Source organism: Podarcis gaigeae (assembly GCF_964106915.1).
Source record: "Podarcis gaigeae genome assembly, chromosome: 5".
Classification (NCBI taxonomy): domain Eukaryota; kingdom Metazoa; phylum Chordata; class Lepidosauria; order Squamata; family Lacertidae; genus Podarcis; species Podarcis gaigeae.
This window is the reverse complement of record NC_139681.1, coordinates 88,147,577-88,168,303: the sequence shown is the minus strand read 5'-3', so window position 1 is coordinate 88,168,303 and position 20,727 is coordinate 88,147,577. Positions and strand designations below refer to the sequence as shown.

The window sequence follows — 20,727 nt, the reverse complement described above, 5'->3', positions numbered from 1 at the left end:
TTTTCTACATGATGTGATCAGTTATATATTATCAGATGTCCATTGTGAAGGTGAAATATCGCTTTAGGAGGCATAATTCAGATCTTTCCCTTCTCTTTTCCTCCTTGCCCTCCCTTTCAGATTTTATGTTCCATTGACTTTATCATTACCATAAAGAATAGCACAGACTCTCCACTTCATTGCTGGGGAAAGGATCCCTCTGCCCAATTTTAAGCAAATAAACCTAGAAGCAGCACTTATCTTAGACATTAGATAACCTTGAGTGTTAAACCTTTGCTGCCACTTCTTTGCTCTCAGCTCTCCATGCCTAAAACAAAACAAACACCACACCTAAGCGTGACCTTGGACAAAACAATGCTAAATTGGCTGGCAATTTTTTAGGAGGCACTGCCATTATTAACTTGCAATTTTTTCATTTTAGCCTGCCACTGATGCTTGGCAGCTTAAAATTTTTCATTTTCGCACTTGGATGAAGCTCACTGAAGTAGAGATTATGGAGATAGTGATGGTGAATTTTTTTACCGAGGGATCTTTCCACCTTTTCATTCTGTCAAATCAGGATAAAAATACAAAAGAGTTTCTCTTTAATGTATGGTTCATCAGCTGGGTATATCAGGATCAACTGGAAAAGTTAAAACTGTCCTTGGGCGTTGCTGAGTCTGAATTGTGAAAATCAAAGTATCATCAAAAATCAAGAATGCCGATTACTTCCACCAGCCAACATTCACTCGCAGAGGAACAAGGCTCTGTGTGTTCTAAGGATGAACAATTAGTCCATTTCTGTTCTATGTAAATTTTGCATGTGAGTAAATAGGGCTAACTCCCCCTCCCTAAGGTCCTAATGTTGATCATGCTTCCCATAAGGTAAAGGTAAAGGGACCTCTGACAATTAGGTCCAGTCGTGGCCAACTCTGGGGTTGTGGTGCTCATCTCCCTTTATTGGTCGAGGGAGCCAGCATACAGCTTCCGGGTCATGCAGCCAGCATGACTAAGCTGCTTCTGGTGAACCAGAGCAGCACATGGAAACGCCATTTACCTTCCCGCCAGAGTGGTACGTATTTATCTACTTGCACTTTGACGTGCTTTCGAGCTGCTAGGTTGGCAGGAGCAGGGACCAAGCAACCGGAGTTCACCCCGTCATGGGGATTCGTATAGCTCCTATTTAAACAGCAGCAACAACAAAACAACAGACATATTACGTGCAATCACACATTTAAAGTATCAAGTAGTTTTATTCTTGGTAACCATCCACAGTAAAAAGGTAAAGGTAAAGGACCCCTGGATGGTTAAGTCCAGTCAAAGGTGACTATGGGGTTGTGGCGCTCATCTCACTTTCAGGCCGAGGGAGACGACGTTTGTCTACAGACAGCTTTCCAGGTCATGTGGCCAGCAGGACTAAACTGCTTCTGGCGCAACGGGACACGATGATGGAAGCCAGAGCACATGGAAATGCTGTGTCCCATCCACAGTATCTGGCTGTAAACTACCTGTAATTAATATTCCTGGCTGTGCCCTTCCCCTACCTCAGCCAGGTTCTTGCAACAGCATTGTTTATTATTATTATTATTATTATTATTATTATTACAATTGCACAGTCAAATCTGATTGGCAATTTATTATGAGGTCATCCCATTCACCAGTGGAATCACCAGTATTTCATGAAGGAATTAAAAAAAATCAAGTATGGGTCTGTAGGAAGCCGTAGCAGCCAGCACAAATATCGGAGCCAAATAGGATTTAGAAAAAGTTGTAGATTATACAAATGGTGACAGTCACATTTTTCCATCGGCTCTTTCGAACTTTCGTTCATTCCATCACATTAGGATAAACATAAATTAATCACCAATAGTTTTTATTCTACCAAGCCCTCTCTCCTTTCCCCCTTTGTACAGTAGGCTACATTCCAGCCATACAAATCTCAGAAAAGTGTGTGTGTGTGTGCATGCACACACCCCACCTACCTCCATCAAGATAAGCAAGAGGCTTTATCACAGCTCAAGGACACATTCCAATCAGTTCGCCACATTTCTGCATCAGTCTGTGACCATCAGAAAATTTCATCAGCATTTTAGTATGTGCTTCTCAGAATAGACACACTTTTTGCAAGCTGTTTCCGTTAATATAAAGCATTTCCGTATGCTATTTTTTACCAATGTATGCACGTTAACGCACACTTCCCCTGAATATATGTGTTATCTGTACACATCATTTGGTTGGAGAACTGCACTGCAAAATTCAGTCTAGTGCAAATGTTGACTGACAGCTGCCTCTCGCTTTGCATATTGTTTCAGGAATGTGAATTAGCTAGGTTCAAGACGAGAACCAAACCAGATTATCTCCTCCATCCCTAAGCGCACCTGACTTTGGGCCTTACATTCCCCATATTAAAAACCACCCTGCTGTTTCTGTGCTTCCAGGCAGGTGTCTGTAGAAAAAGACATTTATTGTTTCACCCCCTCAGGGGTTTATTTCATTGCCTAGCTAGATAACACTCCTACGTCTTATCCCTTTCCAGCAGCTGAACCCTAAATCCAGCTCTCCAAATCTCCAAACTTTTATTTGGTGCCAGTAAATCCCGAAGCGAGAACGCAGGAGACAACTTTCATAGTACAAAACAAAAGATGAGCGTGTCAGAGGGGACTCGTGTTTTTTTTTATATTCCCAGCATGAGAAGAGTGCTATAAAATCGTTAGCATCCTCCAGGGCCTGCTTACAACTATGGCATCCATGTTCAGATCAATGAATCCTCGTTTTTGTTTTTGTTTTGTTTTTTAAAAGCTAATTGCAAATTATTATTTATGCATGGAATTATCACATATTCTCCTAGGGGATTCACTTCAGACAGCCACCCTCCCTGGGAAGATGGCTGGCATTGAATTTAGATACACAGCTTGCAATCCTAAGGCTCTGTAACATAGCCTAAACTGTGGTCTATCAGGGAAGGGGAATTTCTACAGGACTTTTTACCTTATGAATATTCTTAATGCATGAGAAGGGAACCTCTCCCCCAGGCAAACCCTCTGCACCTTCTTCAAGATCTCTTGTGTGGTTGGAATTCATCCTGGAATTTTAATGGTGCCCTTTGCTTGCCTGGATAGAGGGATGTGCAAGGCAAGGCTGTAGAAGCATCTCATTGTTTGCACAGCTGGAGTGTAGCTGTACAAAGGTAAGAGTTGCATTCATTGCTCCACCCACTTTCGCATCTGGCCCCACCCACCAATAGCAACTGGGCCCCAGGTTGCTCATGAGAAAACGAGGCCCTTGGGCTGAAAAGAAAGTTCCCCACCCTAATTTACTGGTCCCAATTCAATGGATGAGGAAGAACTATCAGCATGGTCACCATGGTGAAATCACGCCATTAGGAGCACTGGATTGGCATCTGCACTGTACCAACCTCCTTGCCACTGCATCCCTCCCCTTCCCAGTAAACATTGGCGACTCAGCTATTGGTTGCGCTGCAACCGCACCACATCACCCACTACCAGTCAAAAGGCCTGTGGCATCATGACATCTGACGCCATAAGTCCTCTCCAACCAAAAGGCCTATTGAAACTGATTCATATGCTTTCATCTACAAACAATGACAATATCAAACAGGTAAAGACCATTCTAATGCATATATTTCAATCTTAATACAGATCTCAGGGTGTGATACAGAAACAGCTATCAGGACACTCAATGATACAGGCCTTTTGCTTGAAAACCAACTTGGCCCTTCATCAGCATCTAGATCAGAGTTTCCCAAACTTGGGTCTTCAGCTGTTTTGGGACTACAACTATCATCATCCCTGACCACTGGTCCTGCTAGCTAGGGTTGATGGGAGTTGTAGTCCAAAAACAGCTGGAGACCCTGATCTAGACCAACATCTCCCAAGCTACTGGGTCCCTCCTCAAAATCTAATTCCACAGTCCTGTCCCAGTCGTCGCCCCCTGCTGACCAGCCCTGCCCAGATGTCTCCACAGGGCTTGTGATGGTGAGCACCACTCAGGTTTGTAAGAGTAGGTCATCCCAAAGATGGGGCGCCCAAAGGCTCTATCCTGCATTGTTGCATGTCAAGCTTCTCACAACATAGAACAATATTTCAAGTAGGCACAGAAGTAGGAATCACTTTTTAAAAAGAGCCTAAAAATAGAGGAAATAAGAACACTATACAGAACAGGAGTCTTTCAGTGTTACGGTTCTAAGATTATTGCAGCCATTGACTAGAAGTTCTGCGCCCTTCATAACTAGTGGGATAAAGTAAAATAAAACTCGCTAACATAGAATAATACTCCCTTATTTCCAACTGAGTGCATGCATACATTACAGGGAAGCTTAGCTCTGAGTATCTACATATCTTGACAGTTTGTCATTTTTATCCAATTCATTTTTTAAAACTCTCCCTGTCAGATTGACTTAAATTGGAGGGAGGGGGAAAGTGTGCTCAGCTGGTGAAATTTGCAGGGAATTCCCGTCTCTCAAATACAGCACACCCTTTGGCACTGCAAAAAATAAGAATTGTTGTGTGCTTCCCACTTCTTCAATCAATGAGAAGTTCCAGGGTCAGTGCTTACTACAAAGAGACTAGTCTTCTTCAGGCCCGAGATCACTGGGTGGCTATTATTATTATTATTATTATTATTATTATTATTATTACACAGGTTTTGGAGTAATTGGGATTATGTACAAATATGCAGATTGAACAGATATGGAAAGGAACTGTTTAAGTATTTCAAGGTACAGTGGTACCTTGGGTTCTATACGCTTCAGGTTACATACGCTTCAGGTTACAGACTCCACTAACCCAGAAATATTACCTTGGGTTAAGAACTTTGCTTCAGGGTGAGAACAGAAATCGTGCTCCAGCGGCATGGCAGCAGCAGGAGGCCCCATTAGCTAAAGTGGTGCTTCAGGTTAAGAACAGTTTCAGGTTAAGAACAGACCTCCAGAACGAATTAAGTACTTAACCCAAGTTATCATTGTATATAGAAAGCTCCTTTTACCAAGTCCATCTAGCCAATATAGTCTACTTTGACTGGCAATGGCTCTCCAGGATTTCAGACAGGTGTACCTCTCAGCCCTGTCTGGAGTTGTCAAGGAAAGAAGATGCTCTACAACTGAGCTATGTGGAAGGAACAGGTAAGAACTCAGTCACTTAGCGTGGCAGCACCAGCACTTGGGAACTCCTTGCCTATTGAGATCCAGCAGACTGTACTCTTCACTGTACTCTTTTCAGCGCCTGCTATAAAAACATTCTTGTTTAGACAGTCCTCCCTCTGTTCCCCTCAGTAGGGAGTCAGCTATCACCACCACTCATCTCCTCCTCCTCCTCTGGGGAGTAGCAGGAATCATTCTATGGGCTGTGCCTTCCAAAGGCTGCTTGAAGGTCTGCTGCTGTTGTTCTCGAGTCTTCCACTCTTGTTTATTGGAGCTCCCCTTCACTTACAGAGCCAGTGTGGTGTAGCGGTTAAGAGCGGTAGATTCGTAATCTGGTGAACCGGGTTCACATCTCTGATCCTCCACATGCAGCTGCTGGGTGGCCTTGGGCCAGTCACACTTCTTTGAAGTCTCTCAGCCCCACTCACCTCACAGAGTGTTTGTTGTGGGGGAGGAAAGGAAAGGAGAATGTTAGCCGCTTTGAGACTCCTTTGGGTAGTGATAAAGCGGGATATCAAATCCAAACTCTTCTTCTTCTTCTTACATAGCAATCCAATTCCGATGAGAGTCCCCTCCAGATCAAAACCTTGACACTCAATGGGTGATTCATTTAGCAGGTCATCCTTCTCCTTTATCTAGAGCACATCTGTTTCTTAAGTCCAAATGCAGATCCGTCTTAAAAGAATCAGAAGTACCTCCACTCATGGCGACCACATTGGGGAGTTTCTGATACACACAGTGCTATGCACTCTGCATCCCTGCTCCCACATTCCATCAGAGTGAGAGGCAGTTATAGGATGATCTGCGAGTGAAAGCTCTCCCCCCCCGACCCTGGGGCGGGGGGCTTGCGAGGATAATTACTCCCGGATTATCCTTAATTAACTGCACGGCTGGCACCCGCTATTGTGGGGTCCGCTGTTCACCATGGCGGCATCACCGGAAGTCCTACACACTTTTAGGCACCAGGCATAAATGTTCCTTTGGTTGATTTGATTGACAACCTATGCCCTATCCTGTGTTGGGGGTGTTGGGGGTTTATTGGGTTGTTGTTTTCCTAAGCTGATTATTTACTTTGTGGTTTTATACAGTGGTGCCTTGGGTTACAGACGCTTCAGGTTATGCGTTTTCAGGTTGCACACCGCACTGAACCTGGAAGTACAGGAACGGGTTACTTCCAGGTTTTGGCCTCGTGCATGCGCAGAAACACTGAATCGCGACCTGTGCAAGTGCAGGGATGGCGCTGCGGGTTGCGAACGTGCTTCCTGCATGGATTACGTTTGCAACCCGAGGTTCCACTGTATCCCGATTTTATCTTGTGAACCACCCTGAGACCTGCAGCTATCGGGCAATATATTATTATATTAATGCCTAGGTTAATCAGTCCACTCTTCACAGCCTGTTTTTACTCAGAAATGACACCAGGGGAATGACACCACATCATGATGCAGCATCAAACCTATAGGGCCATTCTGTGGGGAAACAGGAATGCAGCATCAGAAGCTCTGCCCCCATTTGAAGCAGCCACAGTTAGTACTGACCAGTTTCTTGGGTTCAGATTGTTGTGGAGGGTAGGGTGATTAAAAAAACCAATTCTCCTGACAGACTGGTATATATCCCCTCATTTACCCTGTTTCGAATATTCCACCTTTCTTCATTTAAGTTTCTTTTCATTCAGCCAAGTAAGCGGCTCAAGTATATGTCAAACAAAGCTTTAATAATAAAGAAAGTTCTAACACAGTAACGTACTGTTTGAGAGAAATTAAAACCACATGATGAGGCAAGAATGACAGTTGGTCTAACTGAATTTAACTGAACACCCAAAGGGAAGGGGTCGATTCAGGAGCAGAACACAAAAGCCCACCCACCAGATGCCAGACATTCTAATATTCAAATTAGGCCCCAGTGTTTTTCTAACACAGATGACATGACAAGTGGCAGTTAATAATGATGATAATAATAATAATAATAATAATAATAATAATAATAATAATAATAATGGGGAAAGCTTCTGAACGTCTCTGAACAGCTGTGTCAGATAAGCTGAAAAACAGAGCAAGGAGTTTGTGACCCTGAGGCTCACCTGGGTACATTATTGCCACAATAAACCATGATTTATAATGATGTTCAAATACACCCACTTACCCAATAGTTTGTTTGCTCCTTCCAATAAAGAAAACCAAATGAGAAAATAGACTTCTCCAAAATCGTTCAGTAACCCCCTAATATAGGTTCTGTTTCTGTTGAAATTATTGTTTGTCATTTTAGTATGCAGTGACTAATTGCAGCATTAATATCAGCTTTTCCAGCCAACATTCATTTCTATTTAATGTTTTCTTTAAATGTATCTTAGGAGCATTAGAAGTAAAAGAGGCTGTATTAGAAAATGTGTCTTTTAAAAAAAACCAGTCCATGTAATATGCATGTGCAAAATTGCCAAGTTTAAATATTCATAACTTCAAAGCTAATGGCCCAATTTAATACAAATTTATATTTTCAAAATCTCCATGCCTGACTACAAAGCAAGGCCAAAGTGAAGTGGTTACTTTTTGCCATTTTTTTAGTTATATAAGCATCTAGATATTACAGCACAGTAGTGAATGCACTTCAATATTTATTTACAAGGAGGGAAACTCATTTAAAATACATTTACTCATAAAAATGTATGGTTTGAGAAGGAGGACAATGATTTACAAAGAGAAAAGCTCACCCAACTTTCTCACGATTTCTAGGGGAAGGGAAACTCTTGAAGGGATGTCAGCAAAGAAAACATTCTTGGTGTGTTTGCTGGGGGAACGAAATAATAGTTCCTGAAATAAAGCTGCAGTTCATCTCTAGCAATTGCAAAGGCAAACCACTAACATTGTAATGATTTGGGGGCCCATTTCTTTGTTCGCTTACAGAAGCCCATGTGGTGTAGTGGTTAGAGCGTTAGGCTAGGACCTGGGATACCAGTTCAAATCCCCACTCAGACCTAAAGCTCACTGGGTGACCTTCGGCTTGTCACTGCTTCTCAACCTAACATACTTCACAGGGTTGTTGTGAAGACTAAATGAGAAGTGGGAGGGGGGTACCATGTATGCCCCCTTGAGCTCCTTTGAGAAAAGATGGGATATACAGTGGTACCTTGGGTTAAGAACTTAATTCGTTCCGTAGGTCCGTTCTTAACCTGAAACTGTTCTTAACTTGAGGTACCACTTTAGCTAATGGGGCCTGCTGCTGCTGCCACCGTGCGGTTTCTGTTCTCATCCTGAAGCAAAGTTCTTAACCCCAGGTACTATTTCTGGGTTAGCGGAGACTGTAACCTGAAGCGTCTGTAACCCAAGGTACCACTGTAAATGCAAAAAGTAAACAAAGAAATATGTCCACATGAAGTACTAATGGGACCCACATGGCCACCCGTGCACCCGTCCGTCAATTCCTCCTATGGCACCCGTATAACTTCCCTATTTTAAAACACTCAAAAATCCACATTGCACAAAACATGGTTTGCTCCCCACATTTGGTTCCTGTTTGCACCGGCTCTACACTGAAAAAAACCAAACACAATTCATATACACCCACATTTCACTGGATGCAGGGGGCCAACTTGAATAAAATAGTGGGGAGGCAACAAAGCCCCGCCCTGCATACATGTGCATACAATCTGAATGGCAATGCCCAGAAACTACAACTAATTCAGAATGCAGCAGCTAGACTGGTGACTGGGAGTGGCCGCCAAGACCATATAACTCCGGTCCTGAAAGACCTGCATTGGCTCCCAGTACATTTCCGAACACAATTCAAAGTGTTGGTGCTGACCTTTAAAGCCCTAAATGTCCTCGGTCCAGTATACCCGAAGGAGCGTCTCCATCCCCATCGTTCAGCCCGGACACTGAGGTCCAGAGCTGAGGGCCTTCTGGCAATTGCCTCACTGCGAGAAGCCAAGTTACAGGGAGCCAGGCAGAGGGCCTTCTCAGTTGTGGCTCCTGCCCTGTGGAACACCCTCCCATCAGATGTCAAGGAAATAAACAACTATCCGACTTTTAGAAGACATCTGAAGGTGGCCCTGTTTAGGGAAGTTTTTAATGTCTGATGTTTTATCGTGTTTCAAATATTTTCTTGGAAGCTGCCCAGAGTGGTTGGGGAAACCACTCCAGATGGGCAGGGTACAAATTATATATATATATAAACGATTATGGGGTGGGAGCTCAAATATTTTATTGGGGGGGCTGGAGGGACTTTGTCCCCTAGGAATTGGCTCCTATAACTGGATTTCCCCCTTCATTCCATTGTGAACAGTGGTGCAAAGGAGAGGTGCAAATACCTTCTCTCTGAGTAAGCACCACAGTTGCTGATGTATGCACATTGTATATTCCATCAACTGGGGTGGGGTGGGGAGAGAGATGCACCTGAACCATTTTCTGGGTCTTTTTGCTCTTATGGACATGGTGCTCAATTTGAATACAGCAAGTGCATCCCCTAAAACTGTTCTTGAAGGTTCCTTCAACCCACTTGAGAGCCAGTGTGGTGTAGTGGTTAAGAGCGGTAGTCTCGTAATCTGGGGAGCCGGGTTCACGTCTCCGCTCCTCCACGTGCAGCTGCTGGGTGACCTTGGGCCAGTCACACTTCTCTGAAGTCTCTCAGCCCCACTCACCTCACAGAGTGTTTGTTGAAGGGAAAGGAGAATGTTAGCTGCTTTGAGACTTCTTCAGGTAATGATAAAGCGGGATATCAAATCCAAACTCTTCTTCTCTTATTCTTCCACTAAGGAGGGTAATAGGGAGCAGAGGAGAAGAAGGGGGAAGTTCCATTGTGCAAGCAGAATTCTTTGTACTTAGCACCACACTGCCTAGCATTTGCAACTTGCATGCAAATCTGTGTCCTCTTTTTTGCCCAAATGACCACCCTGTGCACACGAGCCCTACAACCCACCTGGAAGTTCTTCAAGAGGGCCATTAATATGAATAGAATGGGCACAAGGACACTTAGCACCAACAAACAAAGTAATGCCTGGCCAATTTATTTCTTGGTTTCCTGATATGAAATAAATCTGTTTTCTCTAGTTTCCTAGTCCTGTATTATTGCGGCTCCCTTATAATGGGTCTTCCAGGATTGCTTCTGTCCATGGAATGCCTCTCACAATCCTTCCCTATTACTGAGGCTTATCATATGTAGAAAAATGCTAGTCTTACCTCTCCCATCATATTGGCTGCCTCCAGATATCCTCCTTTGCCAGCCTAATTTCTTGTTCCGCTCATAATGACTGAAGAAGCTAAACTATGCTGAACAAGTCTCCCCTACAGCTCAACTTCTTGGTGCATTGTTATTAAAAAAAAACAAAAAACAGAAAGAAGGGAGTACTCTGTAAAGCCAATTAAACTTAATGTAGGCAGCGGTTCAATGCAAATCGTTGTTAGTGTGATGTTTTGCAATTTGCAGGTGTCAATCCATCAGCCTGGTTTTCCAGAAGCAAAAGGCAGGCTTAATATTTTAAGTGTTTCAAAGCCAGGCTGGCCTGACTAAATGGATGACAAAGGTTGTGCTTCCCCTTGCAGCTTGGCTCTGCACACACCACAGTCCATGCACATCTAAATACTCTCTGAATCCTTTTAAAATGGAGATCAATAGTCAAGAATAGTCCTCCTGGAGAGGAATCTCAGTGTGGCTTGGGAGTCACCCTGTGTCCCCTTCTGCTGATTGTTCTTTTGACAGTCGGGCTATAGCTAAGTAGTGCTAGACCATCTGTAATTACATCCAGAAAGCACCAGGTCCAATCCCTAGAATCTCCAGGTTTGGATGTGAAAGACTTGCTCCAACAGGTTTTTTGGGGAAAGACTGTTTTTAATTAAAGGGCTGGTGCCGTGCTGTTTGTATTGTACTTATTGGTAAGTACAGATCTTATATATTATATAGTTTTAATTCAATCAATGCTTAATTGCATTTTAATGTTTGATTTTTCTATTTTTTAAGTGGCTCCTGTTTTTATCTTCAAGCTGCTTTGAGTCCCATCAGGGCAAAAACCGGGAGTATAAATAAATTTTGCTTCCATATATTCAATGCAAAATTCAGAGAAGTGTGAATGTTTTGTATGTATGTCCTAAGTCTCCACACCATCCATACCAGAAACTCAGCAGGTACGTATGAAAGGAAAACAATACAACTTCACCAACCCACACACACAAACAGCTGAAGCGTTCTCTGCAAAACCATCTGTTGTCTTTTGCTCTCTGACCATTTTTAAAAATGTATTGTGTGTGATATCCGCCCCCTCTCTATATCTTCCCTAGCCTCCTCCTCACACAAAAATGCTGCTACTGGAACAAAATGATTCAGTTTGCATGGTGAATACGGTAAAAGACAGGAACATATGGTGAAATAAACTTTCTCTTGCACTGTTCTTAGCAAAGCAAGCACACCTTTAAACAAGCACAGAGAAGAGACAGCTAAAATATGCTCGACTCCACATGAAGACTACTAATACACATGTGGTTTTTCTTCAAGTGGGAATCCCATTCCTCACTAATTATATTATGGAGATATCTAGTTAGAGGTTTGTCAGAGTAATCCGTTCCTAACCACTAACTATTCAGCAGGGGGTTTAAAATTTTGTCTTTCTAATGGATGCCTTCCACAGCTCCTTTTGCAGTGGGGGGAGGACGCAAGCTGCATCCTAACAGCTAGGATTTTACCTCCTTCTGATATCATTGCATTGTATTATAATATTAAGATGCTGAAGTCTCACCAATTCACTTGCAAGGGGACTGAAATTAGCACAGCACGTCCTGCTGAACAAGAGAACTGGAAATGGGGGGAAATACAACAAAAAGCCACTCATGCAATAGAAAATTAGAAAAGAAAATATTAGTGTACCCCTCCATTAAAATGGGGGGTTCTATTGCACCCCAAAATAGCACAGGGACTGTCAATCAGTGGGGGGAACCCCCCAAAGACTGGCATAAGGTAACCCAAGACATACCAATTGCTAGAGAAATCTGAATCAGAGACATTTTAGCAATTTCTCCACAAAAACGGGGTGAAGGAGGTAACAAGAAACTGATAATGGGAATTGCTTGTACCTCATAGTCCAGGCTTGAAGTTTGCTTCATAACAGATGCCAGCATCCCAGCTAGAGATAGGCAAATTTTGGGGTCGGGTCACTCATAACATCTGTCCCATACTGTCTTCACAATAATCTAAACATTTTTATGATGTTTGTGGGAGTGGCCATAGTTCAGTGGTCAGGGCAGCATATTACCAAGGTCCACCCCTGTTCCCAGGCTCCCTGGTTATGCTGTGCAGGTGCAGCAATACCCAGGACTTGAACTTTCAGAACAGAAACAAAACATCCAGGTGTATAACAGGTCGTACAAAGGAGCGGAGACAGCTATAGCAGAAGCTCAGGTGTCCAGGTCTTGAAGGAGCAGTGATCCTAACCCAGAGTCAGAACTGATCTGTTTACAAAGTTCCATTTAGCATGTTCCATCTCTAGTCTTTCAGCAAGAATCCTTTTCACTTTTCAATTGAATGCAGCATGCCAACTAGCCCTCGTCAAGCCCATTTTGAAAAGTCATTCCCATTGCTCGTTTCGGCTGTCTTCTGCATAACGCTGCTGTACAATCAGCCCTCTCCAATCACCACCTCGTGATCTTAAGAGCTCAGAACACAAAAATGTCAGCATCACTTAGCAATCTGGGATGACCCCGGCACATTTCATTTATCTCAATGACCTTCTCCTTCCGTTTTACCACGGCTGCTAAAAACCCTCTCCAGAGAGGAGGTGAGGAATTCATACGAGACACCTAACAGCTTATCTGAGTTCACCTTTCAACTTGATTTCTGCTCTGCTTGTCAAAAGTATATGTCAAGAAGCAGTTTCGTGATTCTTATTCATAGTTCTCTCATTCCTCCCTAATGCTGCTTGCATTTCCCAAATAGTCTGCCGAGGACACATAAAAATTGATAGAAAAACAAAAGTATATTCCAGGAACTTATTTGCTGCAGTGCGTGAAAGTGCTGGGTTCAGTTTGACCTCAGAAGAAAGCACGAATCAGGCCCATCGAGCTGAAAAATCCGCTCCACTTCCCAGTGGGGAGGAGTTGCGGTAGACTGCATGGCCACCCACTCCCCACAGGGGGCGGGGGACGTTGTCCCCTGTTGCCTAGGGGATCCTGGCACATCAGAGCCCAGACAGCCAATCCGCTGGCTGGGGGGCGTGGCCAGAGCCATTTAAACTGAGGAGCGAGTCAGAGGACTTCCTCAATCACCCGCCTGCCCTCCCTATTTTGCAGGTTAGGCAATGGCCTGGCTATGGACTTCGGTTGGTTGCCTTGGTTGTCCAAGGGGCCTGGTAGGAATTTTTCCACTTGGCAAATTGGCACTGACCACTTGGTTTTTGCCTACCTCGTAGCAATCGTCACAACTTTGTTAGGGTTGCGGTTAGGCATTGTTTGACCTTGTGAGGGGGAGGAGAGGTGTGGCCATCACCTGCCCCTCCATGCTTAAGGGTATTCCATTAAAGGAATCAGGGCCCCCCAGCTGGAGGCTAGGGCCTTGACACAACCCCGACGGGAACACCAGGGGGAGCTTGAGTTGGTTCGCACCGACAGGGCTCCCCCTACCGGTGGCTTACCCTTATTGGATTTCCTGCACAATGGGCAGGAGTCAGATGTAGTCAGGTCCAACCAATGCCTAAGCCAATACCGCTCACATTCTGTAATTCAATAAAGTTGTGGCCCAAGTTTGCCCAATAACATAAACCTAATATCTGTGTCCTTGTGTGGGTTGTTTCCAATGAGGGGGTGGCTGCAAGGTCTCAACATGCAACTGCTCTGCCCTGGTCGTAAGCCCTGGTTTGAAACGGTGTTTTCCTTTTCTGTCCTGTAACTTACTGCTTTATGAAATAATGCAGAATGGACTGTGGTTCCCCACTTCTCGCCTTCCTTTGTTTTATCAGTCTTTGAAAGAATACTGCACAGGCAACTAAGCTTAAGATGCCAGTAGCCAAAGCGCAAAGAGTGAGTAGCGCTGTAATTTGGATCAAGGTGCATCCAACAAGCTGACAAATACTCTATTGCCACCCCTATGTTAAATTGTATTATATAAGGTAGCGGATTTAAGCATGGTTTTGTGAATGCTTTGAGTGACCAGCCCATGTTCACATCCCTACACATATCTTGGCTCAGCTCACAATATGATGCGTTTCCAAGATACACTGAGTCATGAGCAAAACGCGTGTCTCTAATTTCACAGAACCAACTTTACCTACCCAAACACAACTGCATGAGAACTTTCCATTATGAAAAGGATCACATGAATCTGCAACTTAAAAAACACCTGCAAGGTACATCTAAGGACTGTTCTACCTACCCACCTAACTGGGGCTGTGGAACCTCTTACCATTTATTGCCAACCTGACACAAGGTTGGTTGGCACATTCAGAATACTTATCACACCCATGGCTAGATGAAGTCATCAAACTCAGTGTAAGGTCTTAGCTCCTTCTCCCACTGAGAGTCTTTCAGGATTTTTTTACCCTTCTTTCCTGGGTTCCATCTGGACACTTTGCCAGTGCTCTTTCTTCCTGTAAGAGCCTGATGGGAATCATATAAATTACATAAGCTGGTTTTAATTCCTTCATATTCTATGCCCATGCCAGTCCATATGTCTTTTCCATAAGAAAAACAACTCCCTGCTGGCTTAAAAAAAACAAAAAAAACACATGTGCCCTCCTTTATCGACTGTAATCATTTGGTTTTTATCAGCACCTGCAAGTACTGTATTTTACAAAGTGCTCTTCACAGTTCCCTCAATTCATGTCAGTCAACGGATAGCCATTTTCAGTGTGGTGAAATTTTAATAAGCAATAATCCTCAACAGAGCAACATATTTAAAATTAAGCATGCACTTAACTGCTTTACTCTATACACAGAATAATGTGTGTGTGTTGTTGCCTGCCATCCCAATCTCTGATTGGTGAGAGATTCCAGGGGTTCCAGGCACTAACCCAGGGTTCAGTCTCCTTGGAATGAGGGACAGCGGAGACTGTGGTGTCTTTAGGATATATGGTTTATTTACACATATCTACAACCTGAAAGTGAGAGCTGGATCATAAAGAAGGCTGATCGCCGAAGAATTGATGTTTTTGAATTATGGTGCTAGAGGAGACTCTTGAGAGTCCCATAGACTGCAAGAAGATCAAACCTATCCATTCTGAAGGAAATCAGCCCTGAGTGCTCACTGGAAGGACAGATCCTGAAGCTGAGGCTCCAATACTTTGGCCACCTCACGAGAAGAGAAGACTCCCTGGAAAAGACCCTGATGTTGGGAAAGATTGAGGGCACAAGGAGAAGGGGATGACAGAGGATGAGATGGTTGGACAGTGTTCTCGAAGCTACGGACATGAGTTTGACCAAACTGTGGGAGGCAGTGGAAGACAGGAGTGCCTGGCGTGCTCTGGTCCATGGAGTCACAAAGAGTCGGACATGACTAAATGACTAAACAACAACAACAACAAACTGACTTCACCTTGACATTCCCTTCTCATTCATTATCTTTCACTGCCTACATGAATTCTTCTGTCAGGTATTAAATACTGGCAAACGTGTTTATTCACAATGCAAGAATAATGTTGTAGTTCTGTACACACAATGACAGTAAATCCAACTGAAAATGTGGGAAATACCTCTGAGTAAATATGCATAAGCTAGTGGCATCCCTAATCCTTAAAAAAAAAAAAACTACACCTGAGGTTGCATCATGCAATTTAATGTAGAAAGTACCAAAAATCGCAATTGAACACCCAGACTTCCTGTAAGTGGGAGGTATTTACAAGGGTAAAATATATATAATCTGTCTTCTTGTTGCAAGATGCATCTCAAAGTAATATTGCTGTGTTTTCAAATGCCTGTTCCAGTAGATGAGACTACGAAGGGAGGGGGATGAGGACATTTCCTAGAAATTCTGGATTGCCTACATGTATTAAATTATATATAAGAAAATAAACACTAACATTGCTTTGGAAATTCATGCTGTGGATAAAGTTTATCTAAACCTGCTGCAGGTATCTTAGCCACAAAGAAGGCACTTGCTGCTGTGTACGACAGACTGATATTGACACAGGTAAAGGTAAAGGGACCCCTGACCATTAGGTCCAGTCATGACCGACTCTGGAGTTGCGGCACTCATCTCGCTTTATTGGCCGAGGGAGCCGGTGTACAGCTTCCGGGTCATGTGACCAGCATGACTAAGCCGCTTCTGGCAAACCAGAGCAGTGCACGGAAACGCCGTTTACCTTCCCGTGGAGCAGTACCTATTTATCTACTTGCACTTTGACATGCTTCCAAACTGCTAGGTTGGCAGGAGCAGGGACCGAGCAATGGGAGCTCACCCCGTCGCGAGGATTCGAACCGCCGACCTTCTGATCGGCAAGTCCTAGGCTCTGTGGTTTAACCCACAGCGTCACCCGCGTCCCAATATTGACACACTACAGTATATATTCTCTCTCTCCGCCCCCACCCCACTGGCAACATATAGTTTGCATTTTGAAAGCATAAAGGCAGTCCTGGATAACATCATCTTCACCAGTCCAAGAGAAGCGGGGAACTGTTATATGGTCTCTGATGCAGTTCTGGCTGCTATTATGAAGTTATGTGGTTCCATCTATGTTCATGGGCCTTCACTAACCATAGGTTTCACCATATCACCAATTGTGGAAGCTGGTCCCTTAGAGTGAATTCCCCACCAACCTCACTCTGCCTTGAGTCAGCCCTCACCTGCCCACCTTACCTACATGTGCTCCCCGCTCTGTCCACACCTTCTCTTTCTGGGCCACGCCCCTCCCTAGCCCTGTTCAATGTCTTCCTCAAGTTCTTTTGTGCTTTGTGTCTTTGGACTTTGGACTTTAAGACTTTGTCTTCATATTGCTTGCTTGGATGTGGGGTGGTGGAATGTAGCCCCTAAAAAGCTCCCCCAGAGGGTATGTGTCTCTTGGGATGAAAAAGGTTTTCGTGAATCTAAAATGTGGTAAAGGGAATGGTATAACGCGGCAAAGGGAATTCTTTAAAGTGGTAAAAGCCATGTTTTAAGTCTTGGGTAAAAGATATAAAACACCCCCTTTTCAGAGTTGCTTGAGAATCCAAACACGTACCAAATGTCAGCTTTCTATTTGTTATGAAAGCAGTTGAACCATTTTGGTATCACCCACATCAGTGAGTGAATAAAGCCCAGGCGTGTTTAGATATCTGGCAATTGTGACTCTCACTCCTGGCTTCAGTTAAGTTGCAATGTAAGGGCTAAATACAATGAAGCTGGCTAACATTATTAACAAGACACCTGTCAACAGTCTGCACCTGTGCAGATTGCAAAATTCATCTCTAGTCTAGCCCTAAAGTAACTCTTTCCAGTCCGATATTTTTATTGAAAATGGCATCTGATCGTATCCGAACAGGTCTCAGTCTCGGGAACCACCATGTGAAATCTGGTGACAATATCTTAAGGGATGTCCAAGTGCATAGAAAATAGATGAACAAGCAACTTTCCAATCTATATATAGTAGCAGGAAGTTGGAAGATGGATAAGCAGATTTGAAATACAGTGATACCTCTGGTTGCGAACAGGATCCATTCTGGAGGCTCATTCGCAACATGAAAAGCCCGCAACTTAAAGCGCCCTATCTGCGCAGGTGCACGACACGATTTGGCGCTTGTGCACATGCGCGAAGCGCGATTTAGCGCTTCTGCGCATGCGTGAGCGGTGAAACTCAAAAGTAACCCTTTCTGGTATTTCTGGGTCGCCGCAGGATGCAACCTAAAAAAAGTAACATGAAGCAAACATGAGGTATGACTGTATCATTCAATACATGAAAGATTGGGTGATATTCAACATTGGTCAGAGTAGACCCATTGAAATTAATAGACTGCAGTAATTTAAATATCCACTGATTTCAATAGATCTACTCTGTGTATGTCTACTGCTTCATATCATGTAGTATCGGTATACATTAGCCCATTTAGCTTAGTACAATAATGAGCTGCAGCTTTCTGGGGTTTCAGAAAGGGAGTCTTTCCCAGCCCTACTCGAACATGCCCAGGATTGAAACCAGAACTTTCTAAAACAGGCACCCCCAACCTGTAGCCCTCCAGATGTTTTGGCCTACAACTCCTATGATGCCCAGCTAACAGGACCAGTGGTCAGGGATGATGGAAACTGTAGTCCAAAACATCTGGAGGGCTGAAGGTTGGGGATGCCTGTACTAAAACAAGGCAGATGCTCAACGAGTCAGCTATAATCCTTCGATCTCTTCTCACATCTCCTCCCCTCACTGTAATTCCTATGGAGCCCTCCACGATCCATCCCACATTTTGATTTTTTTTTCCCCTTTGCTTTCTTTAGCATGCTGCCTTCTTAGGTCCGCTCTCTTTCTGGGGACCAGCCTCTTCTGTTCCCCTGTGGCTTAGACCATTCCACCTACCCTGCTCTCTTGCAATATGCAAGCTATTCATTACCACAGTTTAAGAAACAAGCCTTAATGCATTACAATATTGTCAGGACTGCCGCTAGGTCCCAGCTCACAGAGGACCAACGCCCAGTGGATATTATATACAAAAGTCTTTATTGAAGTTTAGTTTCCATTTCCAAGCTCTGGGCGCGCAGACCCACGTCTTAACGCTAGACCGGCTAAGTCCCCTCTGACTCGCTGCTAAAGCCACACCAGTTTAAGATTCTCGCTTTGCTCCACCTCCTACGCTGCTCCTTCCTACGCTGGGTCCTTCTGCCCTCTGGGGTTATCTCCTTCCTTGATTCCTCTGAAGCTGACCCCCCTGAGTCCCGCCCTTCCTTCCGGCGGGCTTTAGGACCTGGCTCCCTGTCAGGACTCCCTGCTGTGCCGCTCGCCTGTACATTTGAACTTGGCGCGCGCGCCCAGCCGGTAACCTTCCTTCTGACCGTTTCCCCGCTTCCGGATGTGGGCGTGGCCAGCCCTGCCTCCTCTCCTCCCGCTGGTGGCAAGAACACTGGTTCCGACTCCTGGGACTCCCCCTCCCCACTGCGCTCTGGTGGGGAAGCTGGTCCCGATTTCCAACTGCTGCTCAGGGACTCCCCGCTGGCCCCTCCCTCTTGAGGTTTCTCCCCTGGAATCTCCCTTGCTCTGGCCATCGGTGCTCCCTTCTGCGAGTCTTCCGATTCACTCGAGAGGCTTGCGGAATGACTCTGGCAGCTGTCACTTCCTGCTCCCCCTTCGTCCTCTTCCTCCTCACTCTCCATTTGCTCCCCCTCCTGTGTCTCTCCTTCTGAACCCCTGACAAATATGAACTCTCATTACATTCCCTGTGCCACTAGGTTAAGGCAGGCTATTCATCTAATTCCGAAAAAAGGTATTGGACAGTTCAATTTATCCACATTCACGACAAAATCTTCAATTGAAAAAGCCTTCATTATCTATTCACCGTTAATTGCACATACATTTAAAAGCTACAGCCCTAACATGCTGAAAACAAATAATTAAATACCTTTCTGGATGAATAACTGAAGGCAATGAGGATAAAAAATAAAGCAAAAACCACGCTGACAGCCCCACCAATCATATTAATGCAGAGACTATTTGTAGATTACCAGTGATGTTGCAATGTTTTAATGAATTCAGGACAGCGTTTAAGATCCAGTGAAAAATAAGGAAATCACGCTGTGTTGTTTTTTTTTTTAAGGAGTAATATGCCTTTGTGTAGGATGAATCACCATTTATTTACATTATGCAGATAAAAATGTCACAACAATTAATTTCCAGTTTTATCTGAATCTAATATAGCATGCAACAGTGAGAACCAGACAAGCAGTTTGCTGAGTTGGTGTAATTGGCAAACAAATTTAGCAGTAAATAGGGTTCGGATATGGAGGCTTCAAACAATTATGAGCATGATCCAGAGTTAAGCACTTTTTAGGGAACTATCCTATGCACAAGAAGCCTAGCAGGTGTAAATTAAGCTGGTATAAAACTTAATATAACAGAGTCAAATTCTCTTCACCAGCAACACTGCTGTTCTGCCTAAGCCTGGCAGAGGGAAAACAAGCTTTTAAAATAGTGTTCTGTGCTGGGTTGCCAGGTCACTTGGCTGAACTAAACTGCCTTAGAATCCAGCCTAAGCTCCCACTGTGTACCTCCCCGGAACACACCTTTTGGGGACTTACAAGGGCATCGGTTCAGCTAGCTGTTGTATCTTTGGCTAAACTAGTGTTAAGGGCGGAACACTAGATAAACTGGAGACCCACTGCATCTTAAACTTCACTCCAGGGGATTGTGCCCAAGATTACCCCCAAGGCTGTAGTCTTATGGATACCTTTTAAGGAACAACTCCATGAAACTCAATGAGACTTTCCAAGTAATCTTGCATAGGATTGGAAATAATTGCTATTCCTCTCACTTTGTCTACAACATCATTTTTGACCATCTATGTTCAGCTTCTCTAAGGTCAATGCCACTCCAAGACCCTCATAAAACCAATCAAAAAGGCAGCACGTATGACCAGCTGGAACTTAAGCACATGACCAACAAGTAATGGGATTTTGTTTACAGCAGGGGTAGGCAACCCAAGGGCCATGGGCGAGATGCGGCCCAATCA

General features: G+C 44.1%; 1 protein-coding gene across 2 annotated transcripts in view; it reads right to left on the bottom strand.

Annotated features, from left to right (window-relative positions):
* The window catches only part of NAALADL2 (N-acetylated alpha-linked acidic dipeptidase like 2), a 797,888-nt gene that overhangs the window by 774,249 nt on the left and 2,912 nt on the right, over window positions 1-20,727 (bottom strand). The window contains exon 1 of one of the 2 annotated variants that reach the window (XM_083739413.1): window positions 7,845-7,921. The exons of the other annotated variant lie outside the window; for it this stretch is intronic. The gene's annotated coding sequence lies outside the window, so the exon portion shown is untranslated. Of the gene's footprint in view, window positions 1-7,844; window positions 7,922-20,727 lie in introns of those variants that run through there. 2 annotated transcript variants of the gene reach the window in all.